At 37.8% G+C, this 17,188-nt stretch overlaps 1 protein-coding gene across 1 annotated transcript in view; it reads left to right on the forward strand.

The window, feature by feature from the left end:
• LOC134533756 (adenylate cyclase type 2) overlaps window positions 1–17,188 on the forward strand; it is a 507,221-nt gene that overhangs the window by 184,407 nt on the left and 305,626 nt on the right. The window contains exon 2 of the mRNA XM_063371388.1: window positions 7,272–7,381. The gene's annotated coding sequence lies outside the window, so the exon portion shown is untranslated. The remainder of the gene's footprint in view (window positions 1–7,271; window positions 7,382–17,188) is intronic.

Genomic DNA, 17,188 nt, shown 5'->3' on the forward strand with positions numbered 1-17,188 from the left:
CCATGCAGATTTTACCTGGGCCCAACTTAACTTGTTACAGTCTAGAGTTTAAGATAGGGGAGTTAGTCATGGCATCAATTGCTGACATGGCTGGCTAATCCAAAAAAAAAAGCACACGATGTATGCTACCCTTTCTGCATTGTTAAAAACCCAGCATGATTAGGCGTAAAGGCTTCGGCCTGGGGCGCCCCTATATTCTTCCCTAACCCATACCCCTTCCAAACAAATCCACTTAGTTTAATTTAGGTTAGGGAAAAAAAAGTTTCACAACAATGTTTCACGAAAAGTTTGCGTTAAAATTCGGCCTTGAAATTTAACTTCCATCGCTCCCCAAGAAGCTTCACTTGAATAATTGAAATGAGTTAGTTGTTACTTGCGGTACTGGCGGTCTTACAGTTCCCCCCGCGCCACAGTGAGACCGTGCCATCCTCAGCGCTGCCTCACGGCGGCGTGTCATGTAAGCAGTACGCCGGCAAAAAGCTTGTATTTAACACAAGTTAAATAACTTTTGAAATGCTGGTAAAATTACTACAAAATGCACAGTGAGTCAGGCCCACCACAATATCGTTTAAAAAGTTAAAAAACAAAAGTTAAAACAAACTCCAGAAACCAGTACACCGGAGCCTCTATTCTACACTACTCATAAAGTGTCATTTTACATACCATTAAGTTTGGTAGGTACCCTAATGTTTACAAAAGGGACTTTATATGGATTTATATTGCTACACATGTATCCACCATCTTTACAAACCGTGAGGCAAGTCAGTAGATCTGGCAAAAAAATACTAGAATGGCTTGTTTCTTAACATTTTGAAAGTCAAGCAAAAATATTTTCAAAATAATTTTTTATCTGTGCTAACAAAAATGTAATACACAACCAGTCAATAAATTTGCATGGAGTTGGCTGGCTTTATTACTTAATAAACAGCTTATATCGTAGCTAATGATATTAATAAAACGGGAGAAGACGGTGGCACCCACCACCGTATAAACAAAACTTTATCACAAATTATAAACTATGTTTCAATTGAACTCATACGATAGCACAAAAAAAAACTCAATCATATTTTTTACATACCTCTCAACTCAAGAAATCTAAAGTAGTAATACTTAAAAATGAATCAAACATGAAAAAATTTACTTTAGGGAATAGAACATTTCAAATGCTTCACATGTTGATAGTAGTATGCGAGCATTGTGATGTGTTCAGTAAGCGTAGTCCTAATTTTTTGAATAACACGACGGCCTATTCCAATAAATAGCTTTGATAATTAATTTCATTTCGGGCTTAAAGGATAGCAAATGTACTCTATCTTTTAAATGAGCACAATATTTTAAACCACCCTAAGAAATATTGGTTAAGAATTATATTGAGATTAAAGAATATATTATTAACATCCCTATTACACAATATAGCTGTGTATTCTTACTCATGAAGCCATTGCTAAAGGATTTAGTTTTCTGAGTGATGGGTTTTTATTTCGTGGAGTACGGAGCTTAGCAAATATATGTAGGTATGTTTACCATGATAGTACATCATATTATGGACTGCGCAACAGGTGAGAAGTGGATAAAAGCGGGCAGAGTTGGCTGTCGTGTACGTGGTGTGGCTGGTTGGTCACAGGAGCAAGCGAGAATGTAACAGGCTGGCGACTACAATCATTGTATAATAGAATAAAAATGAAATATAATTTTTTTAACCTAAGTTGATTGAATAAATGATAGTATAACCATTTTTAAACGTACGTTAGATGTTTGTTTACATAGATTAGTAGAATTTTATCGTAACCGGTCTCAAAATTTTTTTAATGAGCTTAATCGAGTCTCAAGAAAAACAGGAGGAACAATTGTTATTATTTTTGTGTTTTAAGTAAAACGTGCAAAAAGGTTTCTTAAAGGTTTTCTTCACATCCGTTTCCAAATGCTAGTTTTGCACTATTTAAAATACAGAATTACTATACAGATAAAATAATTTTTTTTGACGTGATAACGTCTTATAAATCGATGAACGCCGGCTGCACGCACGAAAAAGCATGACTCATTGTCACGTTCCACCTGAGCCGAGCGTGCAAGAGCCGGCCAACCACCGTGAGAACTGTAAATAACATTTGAAAATTAAAAAGGATGCAATTTTTCATCAATGTTTTCTTATGACGTTATCACGTAAAATTATCGTCCGTAAACCGACTTTACAGACAACCCCTTTTTTTACAAATAAATTAAAACACATAAGCAACCATGCCATAAATAATAACGTTCCAATTTTAATGACATACCAAGATATTGAAAGGCCTTGTCTTAAAATTGGCTGTCAAGACGACTAGGAGCAAACCAGAAGACGTAGGTACCTTAATATGTTTAATTTAAATTCTGTAAAGTCACAGGAAGAATATTTATCCCCACTTAAGTGTGCAGGCCACCGACCGAAAACGTCGAAACCTCCAGTTAATATAAATATATTTATATACATACACAGACATGTACACACACAAAACGTACCAAGTATATTGTATGCAGCCAAAACTGCCGTTTAAGGGTAAAGATCGATCAGCTGAGAGTGTTTTTTTTAATTATATCTAATTCTATCTTTAAAAAATGTCAATAATGGTTGTACTATCTTAATGTGTCGCTGGCAAGATGATTTACCATGCTTTGAAAATAATTCATAGTCACTGGGAAATATAAATATTAAACAACCGAACGTGAGAACATCTGATAAAATTATTGAATGTACCCATCAAACGATCGCCTCCAAAAATGTTTAATTCGAAATCAACCCGAAACATGTATTTAAACTTTTTTCAATAAAACATATTTAAATAACTTAATGGGTTGTTAGAAACTCGCGGATACATGCATGCCTCAAGTCTCTGGCACCATGCTGCTTTGAGAAGTATGTAAGTCTTCCCTCACACAAGGAGATGGCGCCTCGGGCGTTTGTTTCTGTTTGAAACGCGCGCGAACATGGCACGGAGAAGTTATCGCACAAGCGCAGATACTCCTCCCTGGAGTCTGCTAGGACGGCGCAGAGCGCCCGGAAACACGAGCCTAATAGCGCCATTGCGGTTTGAAGTTTCCTCCACCCCTGACGGACACATCAGCGCCACGACACAGCAACACTTCAGACGATTTAAGACGAAATTATGAAACGAATCTTACATAGACAAGTGCAATAGCTAGGGACCGGAAAAATTCGCGGATTCAATGACCTCTAGAATAACCTCCATTATCCTCTGCACTTCTCAAGTAAACACGCGTGTTCATTGGTTACTAAATTGTGAGTCGCCTCCACTGGGTAGCTTGTGATTCGACGCTTCTTTGGTCGATAGTCTCTCATTGGCCTTGAGAGCTCTAGTTAAACCGCGAGCCAATAGCAAGACCAGCAGAATTATACACATGTTTGAATTTCAGCCTATTACGAAACGAATCCGCGAATTTTTCCGGTCTCTAGCAATAGCTATTGATGCTATTCGTGATCAGACACTTTTAATAAATGTTGAGCCGGTTGTGAATGTCGCGTTAATATCTAAAGTTCTGAACGCCTATTGGCGGCCTAGCCAGGAAGCCACCTTAGGCAGTAATATTGTAAATAATTTTGCTTCTAATGAATCGTGTTTAGCAAATGATTTTAAATAAATTAAAAATGTAATCATATTTATTTGTTTATTTAAGGTGCATAGTTTTTTTTTACCAAACAAGTCTTTATATAATTTGTATGAACTTAAATGCAAATCACTGTGTCAGTTCTAGCATGTACAGAAAACATTAAATGATTTGATTTACAGTTTTGGATTAACCGTTCGTATGTAGCTTTAATCTTAAAACCCTTTGTTTTAGTTTACCATTCATTAAGTCAATACAAATTAAGTTTTCCGAAAACCCTAAAAAAAATTCAGGTTTGTGTAGTTTAGGAGAAAACTCATTTTCATCGATTTAAAGAATGATCCACAAATCCACAAATTGTATACTAGAGGATTTAATGCTTTCAGCACATGCTAGGACTTAAAAATGTAATTTGCCTTTAAATTCATTAAAAATCATTATATAATGACTTGTTTTAGTTGTGAAATCTTAAACAAACATTTAAATGTGTTTATATAACGTATTTATTTTTAAAAATGTGCATAAACACAAAATAATAGAAGCAAAGTAATCTAGGGTTCTACCCCCTTTAAAGCAGCTGTTTCATTCGGTGGTTGGAGTCCGCGCCGTGTCTGCCGCCTGCCCTCAGAGGCGGGTGTGGTCGCACGGAACAGCCATTACACCCCGTCCAGCAATCAAGGCGAGAGGCGAGAGGCGAGAGGCGAGAGGCGCAGGCTGAACGTCGATAAAAATAAAAGGCTGCAGAAGATCTCGAAATACTTGGGTGTCGACTCTTTGCCCCCCCCCCCCTCAGAATTTTCATTTAGACAAGCTAACTGCTGGATTCACACCACAGACTCACATTATGTAAAGTCTGTGTCAATGAAGATAGCAGGCTTTAAGGGCACATTTTCTGTAGTTGCTTGGCTTCTGAGTTGTAGTCGCGTTGAAGGCGAAGACATCACCGAACGGTTGATGTTGCAATCGCCATCATCAGGGAGCAGTTAATTAATTATTTATTTTAATAACCTAAGTTAATCTAAACGTGTGTGAGAGGGGTCCAGGTTAGGGGAGGACCTATGTGTGTCTCAAGGCCGAAGGCTATACACTCTACCATGTGGGGTTCTAACCATGTAGAACAAGGGCGCGTGCATCATGTGCTTATTGGAGTTTATTGGCTAGTCATGGCTGCGATTGTAGCCGTGATTGGAGCCCCTTTGGTTGCTAACTAAACTGAACCATAGGTAAAACCTGCATAGACACGGGGAAAACCTTAAGCCGGGTCATGCGGGGATCAGTTATTGATTTATTAATGTAAACAAGGAAACTACTGGACAAGAGGGAAAAAGGTCCAGGTAAGAAGAGTTGGGCGGGGCAGAAAGAATCAACCATGCAGGGGTGTGGCGCTTGAGCCTTGCGGCTCGCATTGTTATTGTTGGGCACACCTGGGTTGTTTTTACCAGGGGCGGGCGACTTAATCACTCATCAGCCCAGCCCAACTGCCCAGGCAGCCACCTGTAAAAGGAAATAGGCTAGCGGGACAGCCACGGTTCTGGCAATATTCACAGCGGCAGAAGGCGGCAGAGCAAGCTCCGCAAGCGGATAAACCCACTGATTCGCCGGCGGCTGAGGCCTGGTGCGATGGCCGAGAGCTCAAGGTCCCAAACCTCGCTGCCCAAAATCCCCGAGACGGTTGGAGGTCGCGCCACTCGAGGCTACTACTGCCAGCATACAGTAGCCCCAGCCGAAGGTCCCTGAAGTCTTCCTTCTGAGTTCCGATGCTGTTCAGTTCCGTTGCGCGCGCTGCATTCCGCAGCTCCGCAAGTTGCAGCCCGCAGTTCGTCTACACATCGAGCTCCCCTGCGGTGCCTTCGCCGACGAAACCGCTTCCTGCCGCGCGCCGATCAGCATCCGGGCTGCCTTTCACCGCCGATAGCCGTGATAACGACTCCACCGGGCCCGCCAGTGGTCCGCGGACTGCTATTGGTTTATTCACAGTCACGCCAGCGAGATCCCGTATCCGCCACCCACGGGACGCGGTTGGCAACAGATGGCGCTGCTAGGCCGCCTCCAGGCAGCTACACTGTCAGCCCTCGGTTACCCAGAAGGTAGCAGGGCACAACCTGGGCCAACAGCCCGCAGGGGAGATGCGCACGACCCGAGAGACGACCACCGACGTTAATTATTGCAAGTTATCCTGCCTTTCAATACTCTCGCCTGTGCAGAAAGAGGGGGGGGGGATGTTTCCCGATCGGCTGCAACTGTGGGCTAATCAAAGCCTTTCTTTCTTCTGGTTGGCCAGTTGGTTTGGCCAGTCGGAGCTAAGCTTCTGTGATTGGCTGGGAGTGCTGACCAATAAGTGGCCTCTTCTCTTCTGGTTGGCTGAGCTGATGGCCAACCAGAGTCAAGCTGTTGGTTGCAGAGCTCTGCCTTCGACGCGGCTACAACCCAGAAGCCAAGCAACTCTGAAGACTGTTGTCATTTCACGTTTCTCAGGCTAGGAGGAGGTGGTTACACAGTGCGAGACTCTGTTGTTCCTTTTTGCTAGCGGAATTCTATAACGTTTTAATTTAATGTACCTCTCTAACTATTAATGACTGACAGTTGCTTGAAAACGGAAGATAAATTTTCAAGATAATTATATGTGGAAAATATTAGTCATTTATGAAAGAAAAAATATTGTTAATTCTTCCAATCCAATTTCGTACAATATTGTCCCTATTTTATGGTACATAATAATGGAAAACCTAGATAATAAAGATTTATAGAAAAATATACGAGCGTTTCTGTCAGTACACGCCAGAGGTGTGTTAAGTCGTACTTCGGTAACGAGCAAATTAATGAGTTTTCATGTTGTAAATGCACTTACAATAGGAAACTCGTACATGAAAATTAATGTAGAATTCTTTAAAATAATGCCAAGCGTGATAAAAATTAACGAAAATTGTATTTTCAACTACTTACATTTCTTGACGATAATCACACATAGTTTCCGCACCAGGCTCTAGAATTCGTTGTTGGATCAGCTACGTCAACTATCGAATCATTCGTTTTGCAGAGAAAAAATTTAAAATATATTATTAAACGTCTCCGCTAAAAGCCAAAAACTAGAAAAAAAAAATACTAAACCCTGATATTTTGCTCTGATTTTCGAAGGGAATTTTATTCAAATACCGGCCATCATGTCAAAGTCCATGAAACAGTTAATACTATAAATGGTATCACTTTGTCTTTGTGAACTTTGGTTTCGCGCCGTCCGCCTTAGATAGCAGCACCGTCTGTTACACATTTCCGTTCCTTTACTTCCGTCTCGCATTCGCGAAATCGCTCCCGCCGAGAGCTAAGATGTTGCACGCCGACAATGTCCCATGAGGCGCGGCGCAGGAAGCACGGACAGTCGGGGCGACGGCACCGCGAGGGACCTCGCCAGGAGCAATCACGGCCAATCAGCTGGGAGCAGCTCCCTGCGGCCAGCCCCGCCGTGCCCGACATCCGGGCCAAGTATCTAGTGGTGGCGGCACAGACTATCCTTACCTCACGCCTTCACGGCGCGGCTCCTGAAGTCCTGTCCTCAATCAGCGTGCCTGCGTGCCCATGAGTGGCATTACAGGCGTAGGATAGAACTAATTATAGGCTGCAAGGTCATGATTCTGCAAGTATAAGTGAGGTTTCCTTATTTTTTCTTTCAGTCCTGCCGAGTGACTCAGTGGACTGTGACAAGGACTGCCTGAGAGCAAGACTTAGGTTATAGTCCACACTGGGGCAGCAACTTTCGCCTCGGCCGCCATCACAGCTTAAGGTAAGCCCGATCGGTGTAGAAGAACATCATTATTAACTCGTGGATTTACATTTAAGCATATTACCATTAGATATAGTGAATGGTGGACTAGAAAATGAAGTGAATGGCCCACTAGAACATGTGTTGGATACATATATATGACAGTAAGTTTATTATGAAACTTATAACTGCTCAGTGGAAGAGAGAGTAACCAAAAGACGCCGTATTAAAAATTTTACGATAGCATTAAATAATCTTAATGAGAGGTATTGCATAAAAAAAATTAGCAAAATACTCATTTGAGTGAGAGATGGTATAATTAATTTATAAACTTTATCAACAAGTGCCAGATATAAACACATCTTACACCCAAGAACATGGTGTTATTTTTTATTAAGTTATTATAATACACTGCAAGGAATTTAATAACACAAAGTACAGTATTATATATATACATACATACAACTGCTTTCTTACTGAGGTTAGAACATTTAGAAGAAGGCATTATTGGTTGCCGCCGTGGGTAAAACTTGCTATCTCTCAATAGAAACAGCTGAAGAAAAAGCAGACTGATTGAACCTGCGCGCTGCCCAGAAGTCTCTACTTCTTCCCAGTGAACTCGTAAACTATTGTGTGCACCAAACGGCGTGAGTTGTGAATCTCATACTTTCTTGAGGCGCCGGCCTGGCAGGGCCTCCAAGCGGTGTTCAGAGCTTCGGGGTGATATATTTACAGACAGATAAAGATTAGCTAAATCAGTCTGATTACTAATATCATTTAAGATACATTATTTTCTTCCCATACAAGTTTCGTTTTCAACATAAAATATTGGGACAGCAAAAAAGGTTAAAATGTGTGTTTCCACTGACTTTTGTGCCTAATGACGGGAACAGTGTACAGTTTCCGAAACCCTTAAACTTTTTCTGTGTTGGGAAGCCCACAGTGTCTTGTGTTGTCCAGTTGTCCAGATTATATGTTTTTTGTACCATCTTTGTGCTCGTAGTTTTTCCGCTGGATTGTACAAGCTTGTTATTTAGCTAGTCTGTTATTGTTACAATGTATCATCGTTGTCAGCGCCCTGAGTTCGTCTGCGCCTTAATAATGTTTCCAACTTATTCCTTTCCACGGAATTGTCTGCGCTGTCTCTAGATTCACACATTTGACATCTGCTGATTTTAGCTTGTTTTTCTGTGTGTTGGTGTATTCATATCTCATGTCAATTCCTTTGGTTTCTCTATGACATAGGTACAGTTAAAAAATATCAATGCCGTAGGTCCATAAAATGATTTAAAAAATCTTCCTCATTGTAGAATCCTTTAAAAATCATTAAGTTTACTGTATTTTAATAGCGCAGGGACACTCAGGGAGCCTTCATCCTCATTATTCCACCATTGCAATTCTACTTGAAGTTCCACTGAGACCAATTAAAGTTCGGCGGGAAAGGATACAATTTTACAAGCTTAATTTTAATCAATGAGAGTTAATAGCTATTAACATATAGATTATTGGCTATAATTTTTTTATATTATTTACACGTTAATATCGTTTGCAAGAATCGGTGTAGAGTAATATATTTTTAAGATTTATGTAGCTCTTACGAGGAAATAACCTGCGGTTTATAGCCAGCAGTTGTCTAGAAGTAATGCGTGGTTTATTTCGACATGCAGCTGTTTAAACATACCAGAGTGTCACGCGAATGTACGAACATCGACTTCGAGAAATGCACGCAGCTCTAATAAAAGCCGCAAGTGCACTGTTAAATATTTTCATCCTCAATTTACGAACAACACTGATGGTTACAAATTATCCAGGGATCTTCATGAATTGACGGTCAACTTCGTAAATTGAGATCACTTTCTTTGAAAGCGAATCCAAAAGATTTCTCTTGGTATATAAACAAACCTTTCGTAAACTTATTAAAAACACTCTTCTTTTGTCCACGTGTTAGTTTATCTTTGTTTAGAACGAAATATGTAACTTTGAAATCAAAATACGACGTAGTTTCTAAGAAGAAACAGTTATTTGAAATCACGAAGAACGTTTCGTTTATTTGATCTTAATTCTTCGTTGGAAAGTCCGTAAAGTTACTGTAATTTCTAACAGTGTGCTACAAAGTACAATCAAAACTCCAGACTGAAAGTAGGCTAGATTTTATATATAGCCTATATATATAATTTTTTTTCCTGGACTGCTCAAGATTTTTGAGTGGCTCTAGCTTTAGACTAACACTTAAGAAACTGCAGAAGTCAGAGTGGTAGCATTGTTTTGCGTGTCTCGTCTTCAAGGGGCCCGCCTAATCAGGGGTGTACATATTAGTGTTAGTGAGGCGGGATGATGAGTGCGACGCTCGCTGGTGCTTCTAGCGCGGTGTCGCCTCTGGACTGGCGCGCAGTCTTCTCGTCGTGCGTAGGGCAACTGTGAGAATTGAGCTGTGACCGAAACAGAACGTAGCCGAGAAATTAGATACAGATGTATTGCAAGTCCTTTGAATGGTTTTTGAAGTATATGTAGCGCTATTTCACACTTAAAAACAGACATTTAACCATTTACACTGTTCTAAAATTACAGTTTAAAAACCAAATTTTGAAACCGAATTACTTGGCGTTTTTTTAAACTCCTTTTTGTAAACAGACCTCGGATACCTAGAGGAAGACTGCATGTAAGATCAATGACATTTACATAGGGGCGGTGTAGCATTAGGCGCTTCAGCCATCCTTGCACCTAAGGTCGGGATTATAAACTTCGCAAGAAACGCAACAACCCAGAATCGCAAGATGTAAAATGTTAAATAAAGACGTTTTCGAATACCCCATTTATCAATTACGCAAGACGAAAAAACGCAGCGCATAAAATTGCCAAAATAAAAAATTTTAAACTTAAAAAGTCACAGAAAAGAGTAGGTAATCACAAATTAAAAAATACATTAGAAATTTGTTATTACTAAAATGATTAAGAACAATCTCTTCAAAATTTATTTTGTGCTTTGATAGCGCATTGGAAAAGCGTACGCCTGCGAATCGAATGTGCATAATTTTTGATTGGGTTCAAATCCCATTACCAGAAAAAAACTATATATATTTATATACATTCTACACTATACAAAAGTGCTTCAATCAAAAATGATTTATTAATTTTTTTCTGTATCTAATTGCTGTAATAACTTTTAATACATTAATAAATTTGTTGGTCTTTATTTGTTACTTATAGTGTTATAGTAAAAATAAATAATATAAGCACAAAAACCTTGGAAAAAAAGTTAACTTTAATTGAACCCACCTACGTTTGTAAGTAAATAAGTTTTCAAATATTATTCATGAATAAACGAATTACTTATAGGTACTGCACCCCTGTTAAATGGAAAAGCGAGCTGGTTTTAATTCACTAAGAAATTAAAAAAAAAAAATGGGCATTACTATTAGGTAAAAATGTGTTTGTCCGTTTAACTTGGTAAGATAATATTTTTTACAAATTTTTAAAATAGTTTAATAAGTTTAATAACTAATCAAATTTTAAAATAAATTCGGTAGAATTTTTAACTCGTAAAGTTAAATGAACAAATATTGCTGTGAAATATCTCGATGAAGTGACTAATTGCACGTAATGTTATAGTTATATAATAAAAACTTACATTAGATCAGACCCCATTTATAATATATTATTTTTTACTTAATATTAATGGATGTTCACAATAGCATAGCAGGAAAATTCAATATTTTTTAGTTGAAAATTGCACATAATATTTTTTTGCTTTGTATTAAGACACCATTGTTGCATTTTAGGCAAATGAGGTACAAAAGAAAAAAAAATTTCTATTTAGGTTACGTAATTTAAGATTCCATCGCTGAAATGTTCGTGACCTTTCATTATTTGGTCAAATTATAGCAATGTGTTTATTTTTACTCATATATGTGGTTTCTTGGGTCGGCAACTATGGAGACTATTTTTCTGTTGGCACGTTATGTATCGTGTGTGAATAACCGAGTTCATTCTTCTTAACTGATATACAAAGTGTTATGCCCACTTTTAGACGTATGGAGATGGCAGACAATATGCAGAAATTAAACATCGTGTAAGGGAGACTTAATCGCAAGCTAAAGTGTCTCTGCTGACCGATATGTCACAAAATGTATTTTAATACAAATATTATTGAGTAAACTGTGCTTTTGATATACGGTCCGTAATTCCTTTTAATAGACTTATTTTAATTTGTGTAATTAATTTTTGTATAGGTGGTATAACACAGAATAATTAATTTGTGAAATAAATAAACATGGGTGTGTGTACTTATGTCCGCGCGTGAGAAGTTATACTTCTTTGGCATCTTTGAAAAATAGTTTATAATTGCATGCAAATAATTAATTACAATAAAATAATAAAAGGGCTCGAAGAAGATAGTCAACACAGTCAATAAACTTCAGTTTAAATTTTAAAAAATAAATAAATAAAATTTAGAGTATAATAAATATATATGAAATAATTTGTACTAAATATTATAAGATTCTTAATTATAAATATTTTTTATTGATTATTTAATATTTAAAAAAAATAATAAATTAAAAAATTATTTTAATGATTTATTTTTTAAATATTTATTGTTTTTCTTAATTTAATATTCACTTTTATTTTTTATCAAAAAGCTTTCATTAAATTTGTTCATTTATTTTTATAAATATTTATTACTTATTTAATTTAATAATAAATATTAAAAATTAATATTTTAATTTGATGTTCGATTTTAATTTTTATCACAAAATTTTATTAAATGTTTTATTAAATTTATTTTTATTTTGTAAATATTAAATAACCAATAATAAATATTTAACATTAATAATTTAATAATATTTAGTATTAATTATATAAAATAATAATATTTTAATTTATATCAATAAATACGGATAGTTAACCTCAATTATAGTGGAGCACTTGAAAAAGTATATAAGCACAATTTTTTTTATTAATATTTACGAATAGTAAATAATATTAATCAAAATATTGAATTTAAATTACTACTGAATATAATTTACTAGCTCATATATTATTCGCACTTTTATGAAACTAAAACACGTGCTGTGAATGTAGAAACTAGAAACATGTGGATAAATATTATAAATATGAAAACAGTGATCAGAGGCGACGAGCGTGCCGTCATGCGCGACTAATAGAGGTTCTATTTCTATTTTGTTGGTAGCTTTTTTTCCGAGACTTAATGAGTGGTTTAGCGGGCAGCTTCGACCTGTTAATTTTGTGTTACAGTGATACGCGCGCATCTTAAAATTTCACTCATCATTTTTTCATAACGCGCCTAAAAAAATTTAACTTAAAAAAAAACACCTACCGCCGAGTTTTTGAACCACGGCCCTTCAGCATATTGACCGCGCAGTATAACCACTGATCTGACAGAAGGTTACGAGGAAAATGTGTATTATATTTGATGTAATACCAAAATAATGTGTTTTTTTTTAACCTTGGAATTTACTCTTTACTATGACTATTTTAGTTTACCAAAATAAATTCCATGGTAATTACACTATCATAAAGTTTCATTTGGCACACCAATACGTTTGGTATGTCCCCTAATGTGGGTTTATGTTCATACACGTGGGTCCGCCATCTTCTTGTGAAAATGTTGTCACATGGTGCGCACGCAGCTTCAACCTGTTAATTTTGTGTTACAGTGATGCGCGCGCATCTTAAAATTTCACTCTCATCATTTTTTCATAACAAGCCTAAAGAAGTATAACTTTAATAACCTAAAAAATCTAATAAGTTTAAATTCAAAATATTTTATTTTCTTTTAGCTTTTATGTTCTTAAAACCACGAAGACATCGCTGCTGAAGTGTGCACCGCAACAGTTCATTCATTGGTGTTATACCACTAATATAGCTTTACGAGGATAAAGCTTGTTAAAACTTTTATTTATACATAAAACCACACTTTTGACACATAAATAATTATTTTTCTTACACAAGGAAGTTATTATGCAACCAAAACCAAAGCGAGAAAGCGTGTTGATTAATTTTATATAAGTTTAGTTTGTTTTCACTGAAAAATCCATGTTTTATAGTGAGTATAAATTACTGTAAATGTAACCAAATACTAAAAAAAAAAAAAAAAAAAAAAAAAAAAAAAAAAAAAAAAAAAAAAATTGTAAGCCATTGATTCTAAAAGAATGTAAATACTGGCATTGATTTTTTAAAATAATTTTCTTCTACACGTCACTCAAAAAAATTTTGCAATTTACGTGTCAACCATTGAAAAAAAAAAATTATGTCTAAATCTGGACTAAATGAGATTAATGTTTTCTTCTTGATGGGTTAATTTATAAATGTATTCAACTAATATTATTTTAAGAAGTATACAAGAGAATTTGCGTTTGATTTAACGTAGGAAACTTGTAATACAAACATAGATAATAGTAAAATAAAATGCATTTAAATCACATGGATAGTCCACATCCACACTAAAATTGTGTTCATCATAATAGTTCATATTGACAACGAGTCATTCTTTTTAAATAGTTTATTTTTGGTGACATCTGGGCGCTACTCCGGATCCTTCTGGAAGGACGCACCAAGGTCGGTGCTCCAAGACAAAAAAAAAAAGGTTCAAATGCTGAATATGCTACACCGTGTTCCTAGTCCACGATTGGACACGGCCAGTCTCTTATTTTTAGGGAACGGATTTTGGTGTCCTATCCGTTGCCGATCTGTTGCCCGAACTCCGCGCACGCGCAGAGCTCACTTTTTAGTTGATTTACATAGTCCAGGTGGTGGACCAGCACAAGGAGCCATTAACCCGTATATATTCAATTTCGTGAACATTGAGAAAGCAAAACTATCCTGGAATATATTTAAGGCACTTTAATGTCCACAACAAGAAATAATCGCAACTTGAAAAAAATACTTCAGAAATGTAGTAAGGCGGTTCCATTTTGTGCGATTGTACTGCTTCCTCTAGGATATTTTTTTTTCGGGAAAAATTGTATCGATGGATACGAAACTTAACGTTAGAATTCGTTGAAATCAGTTTCTAGCCTCGCGCAGAGCACCGTTTATTAAAACTGACTTGATGTAAGCTTTTGGACATACGCCATTGCTAAGCACATGTATGTCTGTAGAGGAAAATTACAAAAAACCCAAAAGAAAAAAAACACAAATTAAGCAAAAATTGTTGTTGTCAACAGGATATAAACACCACATAATATTCCATAACAGGAATATGGTCACCAAACAAAGAAAAACAAAGGAAAATGGAATAAGAGAACGAAAAAAAACCCACAAATGATGACAGCACAAAAATATTGAACCCAAAAAAAATTCAGCACAGCAGTTGAAACGAGACAAAAACACGACAAAACGAAAAGACGAAACAAACAGTATTGTTTTCCAAAACAGAAACAAGCGACGTTTCGGGAACTGCTATCTGCTCCCGTCCTCAGGCATGTAACGCCCCTCGTGCCTCAAAATTGAATTATTTTAAATTAATTAAAAAGAGCCTTGGAAACTTGCTGGGTAAGAATAATTAGAAAAATAAGTTTATTGACCAGAGGTGGCACGAGGTGGAGAACAAGACAATTTGGAACTCCCTGACACAAGCAACTGGGGAGATGGTGGATCGTTTAAGGGAAGAAGGTATATCATAAATAAATTAACACTACACAAGTAGCTTGGTCTATAGGTTCCCTGTTTTATTTAAAAATGTAACTAATGAATTCCGTTTTCCATTTGATTTGGCATTTATAAGTTTCCCAATTAATGATATTAACAATATGCCTTAGTTTTTCGAGAAAGGGCCGGCCCTAATTTAGTATAACAACACATACTCAACTTTACCAACAAATTATTATATAAACAAAAATTTATAAGTATCACACCAAAATTTGATTTGTCCACTCATTACAACGATGACTAGTTTTATTGATTCTACATATTCTTGAGGAAAGCACTGTTCGCTGGTAGGCTATTTATTCGATTAATGTAGTTCGTAGCTAGAAAGTGGGGGGGGGGGGGATGTTGATTTCACATTACCACCCGGGTCTTCAAAAAATAACGTCGGGTCGCGGAAACCTCTCTTCTAACGTGACCCGCAGTGGAGGTGCAGGACCACGAGCTGGGAGCGATTTCTCTCTCCAGCACTTCGACCCTGTCTGAAACCCAAATCAAATTCAAAACGAATTAGACTTGCTTCCAGACAGTCCTATACCGTCGGCGCAAAAGGCCAACAAACGGGAATTGGGGGGGGGGGGGGGGAAAGAAAAAAAAATTACTCACCAACCAGGGTGTAGAGTTCGGAGCTCACTAGGTGTCTCGCGCCGACATCAGGATGCCGCGGACCGAGAAATCAGGATGCGCGGATGAAACCGGAATTTTTAGAATTAAATAAGAAGAAATAAAAATTTAACTACGCATGACTTTTCTAAAAACTACCTCTGCCTGGCTACTGTACAAACTTAAGCAAACTGACTACATTCTCGTGCACGCGAAAATCACCGTTCCCGCAAAAAGCCTCTTAGCGCAGAGGACGTAGATGACACGAGGTCAGTAGCCGAGGTCAGAGGGCTGAGTGCCCCGCAATCGGCCAAAACCCCTAATTTAATCGGGTGGTAAGGCCCCGGGTCAAAGGAGGGGGTAGGTTCGGTTCTAAGCCGAAAATTTCCGAAGGAGTCCGAGGCGGTCGTGGCAACAACACGACATGCGCGCTCTCTACCGGACCGAAAAGAAAACAAAGAACAATCGACTTCTCCGGGCCGCGAGAGGAAAGCATAGTGCCTTATGGCACCGCGACGCTGCCTTCTAGCGGCGTAAGGGGGAACTACTTGAGGTGGTGAGCAGACTTGCCACCAGATGTCATGGGGGTAAGCTCTGCACGCTGGCGACCAGGCCCGCGGTTACTTTTTTTTGCCGCTAGATGTCAGGGATGTGTCTGTCGGACCCGGGAGAAGGTTTTTGCATCAGGTCATCGTCCCGTCCGGTCACTGCTCTTAGCTTAATTTCTCAGAACTGAAGTGAGGAGGAGAGAGAGGAAGGGGGGCAGAAATAGCCACTAAGGTGGGAACGCAGCTCCACTGGAGACTGCTTCGTGACGAGACATGCTTTTCTCAGCAGGCCTCTACAAGGTAGCAGCTTGCAGCCCAGGAGCTGCTCAAAGCAGTTTTGGTCATGCAGGGAATTAAAATTACACACTCGGGGCGTGACTGCAGGCGAGAGAAATTTCAACCGGGCTGACCATGTCCACATTAGACAGCAAAATATCAGATTCGCCCCCTGGGAAGGGGCTTCGGTCCACTGGCACAAAGTTTAAATCCGTGGCGTACACCGGCCTAACCAAACGTAAATCACCCCCATTAACAACCAGATAAATTAAAAAAATTAGAAATCCCAAAAATTTTAAAATTATAGAAAAAAAATTAAAAAAAGGTGACGAAATGCCTAATTTCCGGCACATACTCCCCCGCTTGAATGCGGTGCATATAGGGAAAATAAAACAAACACTTACACTGCCCATTAAAACTAGATCCAGGTTCGCCTGTATCCTACTACTTATATTCTAACACCTTTGAGACGCGTCCGCCTCTCAGGCACAACATATCGATAACCCTTAAACAAACTTATTAACTAAGAGCTTATTAACTAAGTGGCCACTTAAAACTAATACAACGTAAAGCTAGCATTCTTATTTCTAGTACCATGGATTTTTAAGACCTCGAGGATTTCTGGCATGCCTAATATTAGAGAGTCCCCTATGTTAGGGTAAAGAAATTAAACACATCTACTTTAAGTCAGCCTGTGTTTTCTTTATATGGGAGATGTGCGCTCTGGTCACGAATT

The sequence above is a fragment of the Bacillus rossius genome, chromosome 7, assembly GCF_032445375.1.
Source record: "Bacillus rossius redtenbacheri isolate Brsri chromosome 7, Brsri_v3, whole genome shotgun sequence".
Classification (NCBI taxonomy): Eukaryota; Metazoa; Arthropoda; class Insecta; order Phasmatodea; family Bacillidae; genus Bacillus; species Bacillus rossius.